Source organism: Papio anubis, chromosome 5 (assembly GCF_008728515.1).
Source record: "Papio anubis isolate 15944 chromosome 5, Panubis1.0, whole genome shotgun sequence".
In the NCBI taxonomy this organism is placed as follows: Eukaryota; Metazoa; Chordata; class Mammalia; order Primates; family Cercopithecidae; genus Papio; species Papio anubis.
Window position 1 is genome coordinate 168717708 of NC_044980.1, and position 18456 is coordinate 168736163.

Sequence of the window (18456 nt, forward strand, 5' to 3'; positions counted from 1 at the left end):
GTATCTCCCAAAACTCGTGTTGAAAACTTAATGCCCAATGGAACAGTATGGGGAGGTGGGGACCAATGGGAGGTGTTTAGGTCTGAGGGCCTTGCCCTCATGAATGGAAATGCCACTATAAAAAGGGCCCATGGAGGTGGTTTCTCTCTCTCTCTCTCTCTCTCTCCGCCCCCACCTCCTGCCATGTGAGAACATGGTGTTTCTCCTCTCTGGAAGACACAGGGATCAAGGCACCACCTTGGAAGCAGAGAAACCAGGCCCTAACCTGCCAGCACCTTGATCTTGGACTTTCCAGCCTCTAGAACTATGAGAGAATAAATTTCCATTCTTTATAAATTAACCAGTCTCAGGTATTTGGGGTTTCACCATGTTGGCCAGGCTGGCCTCGAACTCCTGACCTCATGATCCTCCCACTTCGGCCTCCCAAAGTGTTGGGATTACAGGTGTGAGCCACTGGGCCCATCCAGTTTTTTTAAATTTATTGAGACTTGCTTCATGACTGAGCGTGTGATTGATCTTAGCGAGTCTTACCTGTGCAGATGAGAAAAATGTATATTCTGTGGTTGTTGAGTGGAGTGTTCTGTAGAAAACTATTAGGTTTAACTGGTCAAGTGTTGAGTTTAAGTCCAGTTGCCTTGTTCATTTTCTGTGTTAATGATCTGTCTACGGCTGTCAGTGGGGAGTTGAGGTCTCCTACTATCACTGTGTGGTTGTCTAAGACATGTTGTAGGCCAAGAAGAACTTGTGTTATGAATCAGTTGTTCCAACATTGGGTGAATATATATTTAAGATAGTCAGGTCTTGTCGGATTGTACCCTTTATCATTATGTAATGGCCTTTATTGTCCTACTTAATTTCTATTGCTTTAAAGTTTTTTTATCTAAGAACAGCAATACCTGGGCTGGACGTGGTGGCTCAGGCTTGTAATCCCAGCACTTTGGAAGGCTGAAGCAAGTGGATTGTTTGAGCACAGGAGTTGGAGATCAGCCTGGGCAACATGGCAAAACCCCATCTCTATCACAAAATACAGAAATTAGCCAGGTGTGGTGGTGCATGCCTGCAGTCCCAGCTACTCAGGAGGCTGAGGTGGGAGGATCACTTGGGAGGGTGAGTGCAGCGAGCCATAATCACAGCACTGCACTCCAGCCTCAGTGACAGAGCCCATCTCCCTCCCGCCCCCTGTCCCCCAAAAAAGAACAGTGACTCTTGCACGGTAGATATTCTTCCATCCCTTTCCTTTGACCCATGGACGTTGCTGCTGTGAGATGAATCTCCCTTTCTTTTGAGCCCATGGATGTTGTTGCTGTGAGATGAGTCTCTTGCACGGTAGGTATTCCTCCATCCCTTTCCTTTGACCCCGTGGACACTGCTGCTGTAAGATGTGTCTCTTGAAGATCATGGGTCTCGCCGCTGGATCAGAGATTTCAGTGTCAGGCCTCACACCGTAAGAACTCTAGAAGAAAACCTAGGAAATACCATTCGGGACATCAGCCTCAGGAAAGAATCTATGACTAGGTTCTCAAAAGCAACTGTAACACCAACAAAAGTTGGCAAGTGGGACTTAATTAAACGAAAGAGCTTCTTCATAGCAAAAGACACTATTAACAGAGTAAACATACAACCTATGAAATGAGAGAAAATATTATCAAACTATGCATCTGACAAAGGTCTAATATCTGGCATCTACAAGGAACTTATCAATATGCAAAATATAAATAACCCTATTAAAAAGTGGGCAAAAGATACAAATGGACACTTCTCAAAAGAAGATATACAAGCAGACACACATGAAAAAATGCTCAGCATCACTAATCATCAGACAAATACAAATCAAAACCACAGTGAGATACCACCTTACTCTTGCAAAAATGGCCACAATTAAAAAGTCAAAAAACAGTAGATGTTAGCAAGAATGTGGTGAAAAGGGAACACTTTTACTCTTCTAGTGGGGAATGTAAATGAGTATAACCACTATGGAAAACAGTGTGGAGATTCCTTAAAGAAATAAAAGTAGAACTACCATTCAATCCAGCAACCCCATTACTGGGTATCTACACAAAGGAACAGAAGTATCATGTGAACAAGGCCCATGCACATGCATGTTTGCACAATTTACAATTGCAAAGATGTGGAACCAACTTAAGCGCCCATTACCAACGACTAGACAAAGAAAATGTGGTACATATACACCATGGAATACCACTCAGCCATAAAAAGCAACAAAATAATGCCTTTTGCAGCAACTGGGAGGGAGCTGGAGGCCATTATTCTAAGTGAAGTAATTCAGGAATGAAAAACCAAAAATCGTATGTTCTCACTTAAAAGTGAGAGCTAAGCTACATGGATAAAAAGGCCTAAGAATGATATAACTGACGTTGGGGACTCAGAGAGGAAAGGATGGGAGAGGGATGAGGGATAAAAGACTGCATATTAGGTACAGTGTACACTGCTCAGGTGATGGACCCACTAGAATCTCAGAACACATCCGTGAAACCGAAAACCACCTGTACCCAAAAACTATGGAAATAAAAATAAAAATTTAAAAGTAATTATTCCTGGGGATCTGTTTAAAATGCACTCTGCTAATATTCCATAACCCAACTCTTTCACATTCCCATTCAAAACCCTGCGAATACTCAGAAACAGATTTAAAATCTCAAACCATTGCAAAAAAAAAAATCACTGGGCATGGTGGCAGGCACCTGTAATCCCAACTATTCAGGCGGCTGAGGTAGGAGAACTGCTTGAACCTGGGAGGTGGAAGCCGCAAAAAGCCAAGATCACCGCACTGCACTTCAGCCTGAGTGACAGAGTGAGACTCTGTCTCAAAAAAAACAAAAACAAAAACTTAAAACAAAAAAATCCCCCAGAGACAATGACTGTTAACATTCCTGGCTGCCATATTTTCTTCCTGTTCCTGTTCCTTTTCTTATTTTATTTTTTAGTTCAGGTTTTTTTTGTTTTTTTTTTTGAGATGGAGTTTCAATCTTATTGTACAGGCTGGAGTGCAATGGTGTGGTCTCGCTGCAACCTCTGCCTCCCAGGTGCAAGCAATTCTCCTGCCTTAGCCTGCTCAGTAGCTGGGATTACAGGCATGTGCCACCACGCCCGGCTAATTTTTTGTATTTTTAGTAGAGACGGGGTTTCTCCATGTTGGTCAGGCTGGTCTCGAACTCCCGACCTCAGGAGATCCACCCTCCTTGGCTTCCCAAAGTGCTGGGATTACAGGCATGAGCCACCGCATCTGGCCCCCTGTTCCTTTTTTTACATGGAGGTAACATTTTCTGCTCCACCTAAGGAAGGTCATGGCCTACACATGATTCTACATTACTATACTGAAATATCGTGACAGCCTGGCACGGTGGCTGATGCCTGTAATCCCAGCGCTTTGGGAGGCCAAGGTGGTAGATCTCTTCATATGGGGGTTCGAGACCAGCCTGGCCATCATGGTGAAACCCTATCTCTACTAGATATACAAAAAAATTAGCCGGGTGTGGTGGCACTGTTATGCCCAGACCGTTTATTCCCCGAAGAAGACCACCAGAGTCCAGAGTCAAAGCTAAGCAGCAAGGATCTTTATTACAGGTTCGAACCTGGAACTCTCCCTCGCTCGCGAAACGAGACGGGCAGGAGAGCTCCCCCACTGAGCTCCGAGCAGTGTTATATAGTCTAAGAAAAGTGGGCATAGAGTTATTATACAAATCAGATATATGATTGGCTAGTGTTTGAACAAGGCGATTTGGCTAACTATGATTGGTTCCCGCCATTTCTGATATTTCGGTTCCACCTTTGAGGCGGGAGAGCAGGTTTATGGCAGCAAGAGTTTATCTTACTTAAACACGTCTTGTGACCTTGCCTCAGAACTTACAAAATCTCTGGTACATGCAGAAAAACAGGTACTCACAGAACTTACGAAATCTCTGGTATGTGCAAAGATTAGAGAGCAGAACAAAGGGGGTAGCGGGGGGTGGGTACACATCTATCTTTGTGTCCTTTCAGCACATGCCTGTAGTCTCAGCTACTTGGGAGGTTGAGGCACAAGAATTGCTTCAACCTGGGAGGCAGAGGTTGCAGTGAGCCAAGATTGTGCCACAACACTCCGGCCTGGGTGACACAGTGAGACAAGAAAGAAGAAACAGAGAAAGAGAAAATGCACTATCATGACAGGCATCATCACTCTCATTTCACCAACAGGGAAATTAAGGCCTAGGGCAGGTCAAAGGTCACAGAGCTAAGAAGGGCCAGGACTGAATGTGAATGCAGGTCGCTGAGTCCAAGTTCCAGAATCTCATCACGCAGGAACATGTTTCGAAGAAGTTCATTCCCTCATTCCTGTACACATTCACTGAAGCATGCCATGGGCCTTGTGGGTCCTGGCCTGTGACAGACCGGGGAGGCAAAAGTAGAGACGTAGTCCTGGAATACCAGAGTATTCCATGGCCAGAGTAGCTGGCTGCAGTCCTGCCATCAACCAGCTTCCATTCTAAAGGCTTAATGTCTGCAGCCCAGGGCACCCGCTACCCAGCCTGGCCCAGCATGACCGAGTGGGGAAGGCGCGACGCCCCTTTAGAAGAACTCATCACTGCCCAGCTGTCAGCACCTTCAGGGTCCCCTCAGCTCTCAGATCGAGGTCACCCTCTTCCCTGCTGGCCAGTGACTGAGCAAGTGGTATCAGGGCCTTTTCTATCTAACGGGGGACTCATCTGTCAGGCACTTAGATCCAGAGCTCCTCTGCTGGTGCCCTCTGCCCAATCCCCTTCCTCCCCAATTTTTTTTCTTCTTGAGACAGGGTCTTGCTCTGTTGCCCAGGGTGGAGTGCAGTGGCATGATCATACCTCACTGCAGCCTCCAACTCCTGGGCTCAACTGATCCTCACACCTTAGTCTCCCGAGTAGCAGGGAGTACAGCCACCATGCCTGGCTATTTTTTTTTTTTTTTTCTCGTAGAGACAGAGTTTCACTATTTTGCCCAGGCTGGTCTCAAACTCCTGGCCTCAAGAAATGCTCCCACCTTGGCCTCCACAAGTGCTAGGATTTACAGGCATGAGCCACTATGCGCAGCTCCCTTCCTCCCCTTTGCTCTCCTAACTCCATCTCAGCACCTGCCCCTGAGGACCAATGCAACAGGGCACTCAGTACATCTGTGAACCTCCCATCAGTTCTGTGGTGGACTAACCCGGGGACAATGGTCACTGTCCCCTCTGGTGCATTCTTTGTCCCCATCAGCCTAGTAAGCTCCAGGGCCTGGCAGCTGGCACAGAGTAGGAGGCTGCACTCCCTGACCTTTCTATGCTGCACCCAGTCCTGTGCCCATCCTGTCCTCAGACCTGCCAGGGCCATGACCGACCTGCCAAAGGTGAGGGAAACTGTGTGACCCAGCTCTAGGAGGAGGTGGAGCAAGCGGAAGGTAGGGGAAGCTGCTGCCCCAGTAGGTTTAGAGGGAGGGTGGGGTGGGGGCGCGGCAAGGCTAGGCAGGTGAGGGTGTGTGGGTGAGGGTGTGTGAGTGCCTGTCTGGCTCTCCTGGGTGGGGCTGGATGAATGTTTGGGCACAGGCAGCGGCTGTCACATGGCCTGGCTGCGGGTTTGGGACAGAAGCCAGGTAGGTGGGCTGTGTCAGGCACAGCTACAAACTGTGCCAAGGAAGCGGCCAGAGCAGGGGCCCGGGGAAACTCTTGCCTTGGCAACAGATACTGGGGACATGGGATTATTTGGGGAGCTCTTCCAAGGCCCATGGTGCTTCATGGAGCCAGGGCCCAGGGCAGGGAGGGCTGTAACCCTGGCTTGCCTGATTGACTGAACACAGACAGATGGAAGGGGGTGTGAGCAGCCTGCCAGGTGGATGCCTAAGTGAGGGGGGAATGGGTGACCAGGTGACTGAGACCCCCAAGACCAGGACCCACTGTCAGGCCTGTGGCTTCCATACGCCTGTGGGAAGTGTTCCCCTTTGGGCACTGAGGCCATCAGCTTCAGCTTCACACCCTTTTCCAGACAAAGTCCCTCAGGTAACCTCAAAAGTCATTTGTCCTGGCCTTTCCCAGAGGGGAAAGGAGAGGGGTGCCTGTGGGCAGTGGGCCCTCAGCACTGGTGGAGGGCACAGCACAGAGACTGCCTGCATGTGGGAGGCCCCCGGCAGACCTTGCCCAGACGCCAGCCCTTGTTTGAGGCAAACTACAAAAGTATTACAATTTAGGCCAGGCGCAGGGCCCATGCCTGTAATCCCAGCACTTCGGGAGGCCATGGCAGGAGAATCTCTTGAGCCCCAGAGTTTGAACCTGCTGTGAGCTATGACTACACCACAGTCATAGCTCAACCTGGGCAACAGAGGAAGACCCTGTCTCTAAAATAAATAAATAGGCTGGGTGTGGTGGCTCACACCTGTAATCCCAACACTTTGGGAGGCCAAGCCAGGTGGATCACCTGAGTTCAGGAGTTTGAGATCAGCATGACCAATATGGTGAAACTTCGTCTCTACTAAAAACACAAAAATTAGCCAGGCATGGTGGTGCGTGCCCGTAATCCCAGCTACTCAGGAGACTGAGGCAGGAGAATCACTTGAACCCAGGAGGGAGAGGCTGCAGTGAGCAGAGACCGTGCCACTGCACTCCAGCCTGGCCGACAGAGCAAGACTCCACCTCAAAAAAAAAAAAAAAAAAAAAAAGATGGGAAAGCTATGTTCTTAACATTTTTGAAATGATAATTCATACTAAAAAATGTTACCAGTACTAATGCACAAAGCATTTTATAAGTTTTAGACTATTAATAAAAAATAAGACACTAAAACTGAATTTAAGTATTTGTAACCATGCTTAACATTGCTAACTTTGTATACCTGTGATGTAGCAACTAATTATACAAAAATTTAATAAATGACAAAATAAAATTTTGCAAACAGATTTGTAATAACCAGAAAGAAATCTGTATTGGCAATTAATGTAACATCATAAAAGTAATTTGTTATGGTCATCTGCTAAATGCTAATTAATGTAAAATCTTAAAAGATTATTTTAATTATGATATCTTAATTTTACTGGTTTCAAATATTATAAATATAATAAGGGGTTTCTAAATTTAAAAGAACGACTAAATTTTTCAGCATTAGTTCATGTTTCTTGTTGTACAATATAAGAACACCTTTCCTGTTAGATTAGGAACCTTCCCTTATCATCCCACTGAAAGGAGAATGCTGGATGGTGCTAGAAAGAAGACAGTCTAACGACTCCAGAACTGAAGGAATTGTTTTGTGGCTATGCATGGCACTTCCATAACTCAACTGAAAAAGGAGACAAAAACCTAGCGTTTTCTACCTTCAAGCTAGCAAGAAAGCACAGCCCAGTTAAGCTGTTTCTTCCACAATGGAGCGGGAGTCTATCCAACAAGAGGCGACCATTCTGCCATGACTTTAGGGTGGAACTATTCAGAAGTCTGCTAACAATAAGCAGCCAACATAGACACATTTTTTCTCTAGTAAATCTAAAATTCCCTTTTCCCCCAGAGGCACTAGGGTGCCTGAGGGACATGTAGCAAAAGTGACCCCAACCACACCATGCAAACTAGCCAGGAAACCTTTTTGTCTTCACAGATCTGAGAGTCCCTGAGAACCCGGAGACAACTCAGAGGCAGCAGGACACCAACAGAAGAGTCCCAGCATCAGTTCCTGGCCATAGAAGCCCTCCCCAGCAGCAGGCAGGACAGAACCCCCTTCAGCAATCAGCCTGCCAGAGAAGCCTCTGCCCCTGTGGCATGAGGATCCACTTCCCCCAGGTGACACCATGGGCAGGTGGGCTGAAGAAGTGGGAAGGTCAAATCAACTGGCCCAGCCAGGATACCTCTTTGATGACACAGGTGACACAGGTCTAAGCCTCCTCTCTTCCACAGGAGAAACTAGGTGGCCCAGAGGCTGTCCAGAGGTGGGGATCTGCCACAGCAGCCATCTTCCTGGGAGGTTCCCTTTATTCCCCTTGGTGAACTCCCTCCAACACACACCTTACCAGGAAAGCACCCTTTGCCTTGCATGGGAAGGGGATCCCCCCACACCAAAACCCAGCCAAAGAAGCCTTTTTTTCCTTAAGGGATAAGTTATCAAAACGAAAAACAAGCAAAAAGATACACAAATAGTCACCCCCTAAATTCTGTTAAGAATGAGACGGTGCTGCCACTCACTCCTGGCTCAGGCACCAGCAAGAGCAGGGCACCCTCCGGAGACTGCAGAAGAATGGAGAGGACTCCTCCTTGCCCTGGCTGCACCTCCACCATTGTCATTGAGGCCTGCGGTACCGAACAGAACCAGCAGCTTCCTATCTACCCTAGGAAGGGCCAGGCCCCAAAGCGCTCCTACTCCCCATTTCTGGCCACCAGACTTGCTGCTGCTACCACCATTAGCACCGACGCCAATACAAGCAGTGCTGCTGTCACCTTCCATGCACCTGCCCACCCTCCAGAGCTCCTACCACCTGGCCTCCATGGATGCCCTCCTACCGCTCCTGTCGAGCTGTAGTCTCCATCGCTGCGGTCTTCATCACTGTCACTGCCACAACCACAGGAGGTGAGCCACAGAGCCATGCCATCTGCAGGCTCCAACCTCCAGCTCACCACAGATGACTCCTACTTCACCAGCCTGGCTTGGAGCAGCTGGACAGGCAAAGCCAGAAAAACCTACATCAGGATGCAGACAGTGGTAGTGTTAGAGCCTTACCTTGCCATGCTGGCCACCGGGTGGCAGACGCCAGTTTCACTGAAGGCACTCACACCCACCCGCCAAAGTCCAGCCTCTCCTCCTGGCCCACGCTGGCTTCCTGACCTGGGGTGAGGACTGGAGACACCACAGTGCCTGGTGCTCCCTGGGGAGCAGGAACAGCAGAAACTCACACTCAGCCAGTCCTCCTCACCCAAGTACTGGTTCCCATTCCTGACTCCTCCACCCACAGGGCCCTGAGTCCCGTGGTGCCTACTACTCCATGCCCAGGAGTCCCAGATGGTCTCCACAACACAGAGCGAGAAGGCGAGGGCTGGGGAACCATGGTGGGTGTGGGAGCCCTGCCATGCTCAGAGGAGTGGCACGAAAACTCTGTGCACTTGCCCCACTCCAACACGAGCAGGAGGAGTTCACCCTCTAGAGCTCTGAATCTGGGAAGAGGAGAAAGGCCCCTTCCTCGGAGGCCACTGCTGTCCCGGGCACTTCTGCAACTGCCACTGGCGGCAGCAGTGCAGACCCCGATAGCGCCCCTAACCTGGCCCCCACAGCCAGCAATGTAGCCCCCAGATTGCATCCACAACACACCCAGAGACTACTGCAGGCAGTGTAACCCCCGATAGTGCCCCCAAACCACCACTCAGCCTGGGGCAGCGTAGCACTCAATGGTGTCCACAGCCCGTCCCTGTTACAGGTGTTGCAGCATTTGATAGCGCCCCAAACTGGCCCCCCACCAGGGCCGCAGGCAGCAGCACAGCCTGGGATAGCGCCCCCAATCTGCTCCCATCACGGGCAGTGAATGCCAGGGATAGTGCACCAATCAATCCCCCCACCCCAATTTCCCCCTTCCCCCACGAGCAGTGCAGCATTTGACAGCTCCCCTAAGCTGCCCTTGACTGCTGGCTGGCATTGTAGCCCAGGATAGCTCACCCACCCCGCCCCCTGCCTTGGGCAGTGCAGCAAATAACATCCCTAACCCGCTCCCCCGAGCGGCTGGCAGTGCACAATAACGCACACAACCTGCCTCGAACTCCTCAACCTTGGGCAGTGTAGGCCCTGATAGAGCAGCCAACCTGCCCCCCGACCCCACAGCAATGCAGTGCCCAATAGCGTCCCCCATCAGCCCTCTGCGGCAGGCAGTGCAGCCTAAAGAGCACACCAAATATACCCCCCAATCCCTCGCAGGAGGGCAGTGCAGCCACAGCGAGAGCACCTACCCTGCAACCCTTCTACCACTGTAACAGCTGCAGTCTTGGTCGCCACCACTGACCACAGCCAGGGGAGCCTCGGTGGCCGAGTCTCCAGCCTCCAGCATGGGGCAGGGAGCCCCCACTTCCTCTAGACCTCTAGCAGGTCAAGAGCAGCTCCCGCTGCCATCCGCCCTCCTACTGCTCTGGCTGCCCTCCTACTGCTCTGGCCGTGCTGCTGTCTCTGTCGCCACTGCCAGCCACAGCAAGGCCAGCCGCAGTGTTGCAGGCTCCAGCCTCCAGCTCCCCCTTCTCCTGGTCTGCTAAGCTGGAAACACAGCAGCTCGGCAGGCCGGTATAGGAAAGCCTAGGATGCCTCCTCAGCATGCACATGGGGGTATGCATAAGCTTTCTGGACTACCTGTTCTGAATGGATGAGAGAAAGCCTCTAGGCCTTCTCTGATTGGATTTTATTTTCATACTCTGATTGATTGTCCTAAGACTTGCTCTCATCCAATCAGAACATGATAATAAAGTCCAATCACAGTAGGCCTCTGAGTTTTCTCTTATCCAGTCCTGGAACATGTAGTCCAGGAACCGTATATGCATAACCTCGGTATATAAAAGGTGCCGAAGGGAAGTCAGGCCATTCTGGGCTCTTCTGTGTCTGCGTGCTGAGCTGCTCCATGCCCGGCTTAGAGGACCAGGACAAGGGTTAGCCACCGCCGTATGCTGGAGGCTATGGCTGTGGCACCGCAGCTCGCCTCGCTGTGGTTGGTGGCGGTGACGGAGTCTGCAGTCTTGGTTGCCACCACCAACCACAGCCAGGGGAGCACCCCCAACCTGGGATGTAGTGTAGCTGGAGCGGTAGGAAGGGGAAAATAGTTTTGGGGTAGATGGACGGGTAAAGAGGGTGGTTAGCGCCACAGGGAAAAGAGGATGGCAAGCAGAGGTGTTGCAAAAAGACGGTGAGGAAAAGATGGTGGGAAAAAAATGTTGGGGGTAGGTGAAGAGGAAAAACGGCGGTGAACAACAGGGTGAGAAGGTTTTGCGGAAAGATGGTGGGGAAAAAGTTTTTGGGCAGATGGAAGGGGGAAAGAGAGGGTGGTGAGGGGGGAATGGGGGTGAGCAGGAGGGAGAGAAGGTTTGCAAAAATACGGTTGGGAAAAAAAGAAAGGGAAAGAAGACGGCGGGTAAAAAGATTTTGAGTAGATGGAGTGGGGGTAAAGGGTAGCAAGTGGAAGGAGAAAAGAGGGTGCAGAGAGGGAGTGGGAAGAGAGAGTGGCGAGCAGGAGGGAGAGAAGGTTTTGCGAAAAGGCAGTGAGGAGAGAAACTTTTAGGTAGATGGACGGGGAAAAGAGGGTGGCAAGCGGGAGAAGGATAAAGAGGGTGGCGAGCAGGAAGGAGAAAAGGTTTTGCGAAAAAGCGGTGGGTGGAAAAGAAAGTGCAGAAGGAAAAGACGGTGGGTAAAAAGTGGGTAGACAGAGAGGGGAAAGACGGTGGCAAGTGGGAGAATAGGGTGGCCAGGGCGAGTGGGGAAAGAGGGTTGGGAAAAAGACCATGGGGGAAACAGTTTGGGGTAGATGGAGGGTAAAACGAGGGTGGCAAACAGGATAGAGGAAAGAAGAGGGCGAGCGGGAAGCGGGGAAGGCTTTGTGAAAAGATGGTGGGGAAAAATTGGGGAGGTAGATGGGTAAAAGAGGGTGATGAGGAGGAGTAGGGAGGAGGCTTTGCGAAAAGATGGCAGGGAAATGTTTTTGGGTAGATGGAGAAGGGAAAAGAGGGTGGCAAGGAGGAAGGGAGAAAAAGACAATGGGGAAACAGCTGTTGGGTAGATGGGGGGAAAAGAGGGTGGTGAGCAGCAGGAGTGGGGAGAAGACTTTGGGAAGAGATGGGGGAAAATGTATTTGGGGAGATGGAGGAACAAAAGAGGGTGATGAGGGCGGGAGGGGTGAAAAAGTGTGGCCAGGGAGAGGGAGAAAAGATGGTGGGGAAAAGGTTTTGGGTAGATGGGTGGGGAAAACTGTAGTGAACGGGTGAGTAGAGAAGGCTTTGCGAAAAGACTGTGGGGAAAAAACGGTGGGGAAGAATGTTTGGGATAGATGGAGGAAGAAAAAGGGGGCAAAAGACAGGGGGCCAAAGGCGATCGGGAAAAAAAGATAGGGGAAATAATGGTGGGGGACAAAGGTTTTGGGTAGATCTTTTTCTGATTTTTAAATCAGATTATTTCTATTTTTGCTTTTGAGTACTTTGAGTTCTTTATACGTTTTGTGTATTAACCCCTTGACTGATGCATAGTTTGTAAATACTTCCATTGTCTGGTTTGTTTCTTCATTCTGTTGATTGCTTCCTCTGCTTTGCAGAAGCTTTTAAGTTTAATGTAATTGGATTTGTCTATTTTTGCTTTGGTTGCTTGTGCTTTTGATGGCTGTTTCAAAATCTCTTGTCCTAACCAATTTCATGAAGCATTTATCCTATGTTTTCTTCTCTAGTGGTTTCATAGTTTCAGGTTCTACATGTCAGTCTTTGAGTAGATTTTTGTATATGGTAAGATAAAGTTCTAAATTTGTTCTCGTACATGTGGGTGCTGTGTTTCCCTAGCAGTTTACTGAAGAGATTGTCCTTCCCAAAGGTGCATTCTTGGTGCCTTTGTTAAAAATGAGTTGACTGTAAACGTGTGAATTTATTTCTGAATTCTCTACACTGTTTCATTTGTCTATGACTCTTTCATTCATCTATGTCTGTCTGTCTCTGTCTCTCCTTGCCTCTTTTTTTTGCCAGTACCATGCTGTTTTGGTAGTATATTTTGAAACCAGGTATTGTAATGCTTCCAGCTTTTTTCTTTTTATTCAAGATTATTTTATCTGAGGTATTTTGCATTTCCATGTGAATTTTAGAATTTTTTTTCCATTTCTATGAAAAATGTGTTTTGTAATTTAACATGGATTGCATTGATTCTGTAGATCACATTGGGTGATACAGATATTTTACCAATATTCTTCTAGTGCTTGGACATGGGATATCTGTCCATTTACATGTGTCTGCTTTAATATTTTTCATCTATGTTTTATAATTTTGTTGTGGGATCTTTAACCATTTCGGTTATCTCTAGGTGTTTTTTTGGTCATAGAGGTAATGAAATAGCTTTCTTGGTTTCTTTGTTGGGTGTTTCACTATTGGCCCATGCGTGTGCTACTCATTTTAGTATATTGATATTGTGTCTTGTAACTTTACTAAATTTATTTATTGTTTCTAGTAGGGTTTTTTTTTTGTATAATCTCTAGGGTTCTCTATATATATGATCATGTCACCTGCAAACAGAGACAATTTGAATTCCTTTTTTCCCATTTGGATGTCTTTTATAGCATTCTCCCATCTAATTGCTCTAGCTCGGACTTCCAGAACTATGATGAATAAAAGTAGTAAAAGTAGCTACACTTGTTCCAAATCTTAGAGGAAGAGCTTTTAACTTTTCCCCATTGTTTATGATGTTGGCTGTGTTTTTGTCATATATGGCCTTTATTGTGCTGAGATATGTTTTTTTCTGTACTCATTTTTTGAATTTTTATTATGAAGGAATGTTGAATTTTTTTCAGCATCCACGGAAATGACTTTATGGTTTTTTTTCTTGATTCACTGAATGTGATGTAGCACATTTATTTATTTATTTGTGTTTATTGAATCATCCTCATATTCCTCGGATGAATCCCACCTGATCATGGCAGATGATCTTTTTATTGTCTTGTCAAATGCACTTTTCAAGTATTTTACTGAGGATTTTTTGCATCTATGTTCATCAGGAATATTTCCCTGTGGTTTTCTTTCTGTGTTGTGTTTTGGTCTGCTTTTTGTACCAAGGTAATGCTGGCCTCATAGAACAAGTTTGGAAGTATTCCTTCCTCTTCATTTTTTGGGGAAATATTTTGAGTAAAATTGGTATTAGCTGTTTTAAAAACATTTGGTTGAATTCAGCAGTAAAACCATGATTCTTGTGTGTTTCTTTGACTGGAGACTTTTTTACTGCTTTAATTGCATTACTCATTATTGGTCTGTTCAGGTTTTTTGTTTTTCTGTCATTCTGTCCACTCCAGCCCAGGGATGCAGGGGAGGCCCCAGCAAGTGACCACACCAGCTGCTGCCCTTCTCCCTGGCCATTGACACATCTCGTTCATCTCAGCATCCCCAGGTGTTACGAGGGGGACAGCGTGTAGCCAGCCCTGGCCTGGGAATGCACCAACACAGGGCCCCTGGTGAGTCCAGAGCTAGGGCTGCAGCTAGAACTTCAGGGCAAGAGAGACCCCATGTCCCTCACTTCCTGGTCCCAGTCCTGCCCTTCCAGGAGTGGGGCCAGAGTGGGCACCCGTGAGAGGCTGGTGGCATGGGAGGGCTGTGCATTCTGCTGAAGCACCCTGTCCCCACTGCTGTGCTGTCTGACAGGCCCCTGTCTCTCTTCTTGCTCCCAGGTGATAGCTGTGGTCATGGACATGTTCACCGATGTGGACATCTTCAAGGACCTGCTGGACGCCGGCTTCAAGAGGAAAGCGGTTGTGTACATCATCGCAGACAAGAGTAAAGTCAAGTACTTTCTGCACATGTTTGAGCGGACTCACATGCACCTGGGGCACCTCAAGGTGAGCAGGCTCCTCACTTGCCTACGTGACCGGATGGCGGGGGTCATTCAGTCTATCAAACACTGCGAGTACCCACCTGCTCTGGACGGACTCCCGTGCCAGGCACTCAAAGAGTCCAGTAATCCTGGAGCCTCTGCTTGATTTCCCTGAGGGACAGGATACTCATCATCTCTGATGGGACAAAGATAAGATAAACATTGATGAGGTGCTTGCTGACCAGGTGCTGGAGCTCATGCCAAGTGCTGCATCATATGTTATTTCAGAGCAGCCCATGCCACATTGGTTCCCCGTCTGCTTGCATACCTCTAGTCATAGTGCGCTCACTACATCCTCAGGTAGTTCATGGTCTATCTGGAGAGCTTCAGTTCCCAGGAAGTCCTTTCTTGGGTTAAGCCAAAACCTGTCTCCTTAGAATGTCCATTTACTGGTTTTAGGATCTGGCTCAGACAGAGGAAGCTCCCCCTCAAGCTGAGGCCAGGGGAGGCTTCCTTGATGTCTGCACAGTTGAAGTAGGTTTGAGGCACAAGAGCAGAGTAGAACCTTTAGGGTGGGGAGAAACCACGGAACAGAGGTGGATCAGAGACGGCTGCCAGTGGGGTCAAAGTGGGCTGCAGGTCCCCAGCACTGCTTTACTGTGTGTCCCTGGGCATTTCACCTCCTCTTTCTGGGCTATACAAGATCTCATTGGTCCAACTGTCTTCTGCCCAGACACCCTGGCATTTGGTGTCTGGCTAATTTTTTTTTTTTTATACGGAGTCTTGCTCTGTCGCCCAGGCTGGAGTGCAGTGGTACGATCTTGGCTCACTGCAACCTCTGCCTCCTGGGTTCAAGCAATTCTCCTGCCTCAGCCTCCTGAGCAGCTGGGACTACAGGCACGCACCACTACACCCAGCTAATTTTTGTATTTTCAGTAGAGACGGGGGTTCACCATATTGGCCAGGCTGGTCTCGAACTCCCGACCTCGTGATCCACCCACCTCAGCCTCCTAAAGTACTGGTATTACAGGCATGAGCCACCGTGCCTGGCTAGTGTCTGGCTAATTTTTTTGTATTTTTAGTAGAGAGAGTTTCACCATGTTGGGCAGGCTGGTTTTGAACTCCTGACGTCGTGATCCATCCGCCTTGGTCTCCCAAAGTGCTGGGATTATAGGTGTGAGCCACCACATCCAGCCAATAAAAGTCAGTTTTAAAACTGAAAAAACAGCTTTGAAATTGAGGGCTGCGTTTTAACAGAGAATATTTTCCAACATACGTGCAATCTAATGTAGTAGCACTGTACCCCTCACTTTAACAGACTATCTTTTATAATGGATGATTTTGTTTTAAAATGTGAGTAACAGCACACCAGGGGCTGTGACAGCATGATCGTTTCTGTTAACATCTCTTTCTAATACTGTAGTACCATGTAAGCTGCATTTGGCTTTTGTGGTTTCACTTACCTACAGGTAATTCTGGTCTGAAAATATTAAATGAAAAATCCACAGATAAACAATTGACAAGTTTTAACTTGCATGCTGTTCCGAGTAGTGTGATGGGAGCTCCTGTCATCCCTCTCTACTCAGGCCCACCCAGGACGTGAATCATCTCTTTGCCCACAACATCTACCTGCCTACCTTACCCACTTGTTAGTCACTTAGCAACCCTCCGGGTCATCAGATCCACAATTGAGATATTGCAGTGTTTGTGTTCAAAGAACTCTTGTTTTACTTAAGAATGGCCCCAAAGTGCAAAAGTACAGATGCTGCAATTCAAAAATGCCAAAGAGAAGCTGTGAAGTGTTCCTTTTAAGTAAAAAGGTAAAAGTTAATTATAGGGCATGTGTGTACAGAAAAAAAGATAATCTATATTGGATTTAGTACTGTCTGTGGTTTCAGGCATCCACTGAAGATGCTGAAATGTGTCCCCGACGGATAAGGAGGATTACTATATTCTGAATTGATTTTACAAGAAGAAAATTAATCGTTCACAAAATATTTTAACCTTAGAATTTAAATAAACGTGTAAATTCTCTACAAGTTAAACACAAATATTGTCATAACCTATGGCCACTCTTTCTGATTTTTATGCTATCTAAGTAATGACTGGTATTGATTTGCTGAGGTTCAAATTTTGAATTCTAGTTTTTCTTAAACATGACTCATATTAATAAGAATATGTTCAACTCTGGTGTGCTTTATCAGTCAAAAATACAAATTAATTATGCAGAGAATATTATTTTCTTTTTTGAGATGGATTCTCCCTCTGTCGCCCAGGCTGAAGTGCAGTGGCACAATCTTGACTCACTGCAACTTCCACCTCCCGGGTTCAAGCGATTCTCCTGCTTCAGCCTCCTGAGTAGCTGGGATTCCGGCATGCCTCACAAGGCCCGGCTAACTTTTCTATTTTTATAAAATGTAAAACCTGGGACCTGGTATAAGGCCTGGGTGTCCACCCTGGGCTTGATTATAGCAGGGGCCTGAAGTTCTCCTAGCACCTGGTGTCCCCCTGAGGCCCGGGTGTCAACCTGGGACCAGATGTCCAGCTGGGGCCTGAGTGTTTCTTGGTGCCTGAGGGCTTCCTGGGCCCGTATGTCCACATGGGACCTAGATGTGCACCTGGGGTCCAATGTTCACCAGGAGCCAAGGTATCCACCTGGGGCCTGTGTCCACCCAGGACCTGATGTCCACTTAGAGTCAAGTGTCCACCTGAGACTCTATGTCCACCTGGGGCCTGGGTGTCCTTCAGGGGCCTGGTTTTGGCCTGGGACCCGGGCATTTACCTGGGGCCTCAGTGAACACTTGGGGCCTAATGTCCACTTGGATCTTGGTGTCCAGCTAGGGCCTGATGTCCACCAGGTTCCGAGGTATCCTCCTGAGGCCTGGTGTGTTACTGGGGCCTGATTTCTGCCTGGTTTCTACCTGGGGTGTGGGTATCCACCTGGTTACTGTTGTTAACCTGGGACCTGGTGTCCCCCTGGGGCCTATGTCCACCTTGGACTTGTTGATCCTCTGGGGCCTTGTGTCCACCTGTGCCCTGGGTGTCAGCTTGGTACCTGATGTCCACCTGGGGCCTCCACAGCCACCTGGGGCCTGGTGGCCCCTTGCAGCCTGGAGTCCTGGGTCTTCATGTCAACCTGGGGTATAGGTATCCACCTGGGTCCTGGGTGTCCACTTGGGGCCACATGTCCAGCTCTGGTCTGAGTGTCCCCATGGGGCCTGATACACATCAGTGGCCTAGGCATTTACTTGACGCCTGGTGTCCATGTGGAGCGTGCCATCCTATGAGGATTGATATTCACATGGGGCCTGGTATCCACTTCGGGCCTATTGTACTCCTGGAGCCTGAGTGTTTACCTGGAGTCTGATACCCATCCTGTTCCTGCTGCCTACATAGGGCCTCATGTTCCCCTCGAGCCTGGATGTCCACCTGAGTCCTTGGTATCCTCTGTGGGATGGTTGTCCACCTGTGACTTTGTGTCCAGCTGTGGCCTGGGTGTGAGCCTGGTGCTTGATGGACACCTTGAGTCCGTGTGCATCTGGGGCCTTGTGTCTATCTGGGGACTAGTGTCTACTTGGAGCTGATGTCTACATAGGGACTCTGTATTTATCTGGGGTCCGATATCCACCTGGGGCCTAATTTTCACCAGGGGCCTGGTATTCACCAGGGGCCTAGGTATCCACCTGGGGCCTGCTGTCCACCTGGGGCCTCCTATTCACCTTGGCCCTGATACTTACCTGAGGCCTGGACATCCACTTGGAGCCTGGAGTTCAAGTGGCGCCTGGTGTTCCACCAACATGCCTGATGTCCATCTGGGGCCAGGTTTCCACCTGGGGCCTGGTATGTACCTGGGGCCTTGTGTCCACCTGGGGCCTGATGTATTTACCTGAGGCATGGGCGTTCACCTGGGGCCTGATGTTTAGCTGGGGCCTGGTATCCACCTGGGGCCTCCCAGCCAAACTGCAGCCTGATGTC

The 18456-nt window shown here is 48.6% G+C and overlaps 1 long non-coding RNA gene across 2 annotated transcripts; it reads right to left on the reverse strand.

Moving 5' to 3' along the window:
* Positions 1–1190: 1190 nt before the first annotated feature.
* LOC116274994 lies at positions 1191–15295 on the reverse strand. Of its 2 annotated transcripts, XR_004183913.1 has the most exons (4): positions 14810–15295; positions 14583–14677; positions 8475–8651; positions 1191–1465 (listed from the first exon to the last, which is right to left on the reverse strand). It is a non-coding gene; the product is annotated as an uncharacterized LOC116274994 (long non-coding RNA). The 2 variants fall into 2 exon arrangements; XR_004183912.1 differs by having other exon boundaries at positions 14583–15295.
* Positions 15296–18456: the final 3161 nt, after the last annotated feature.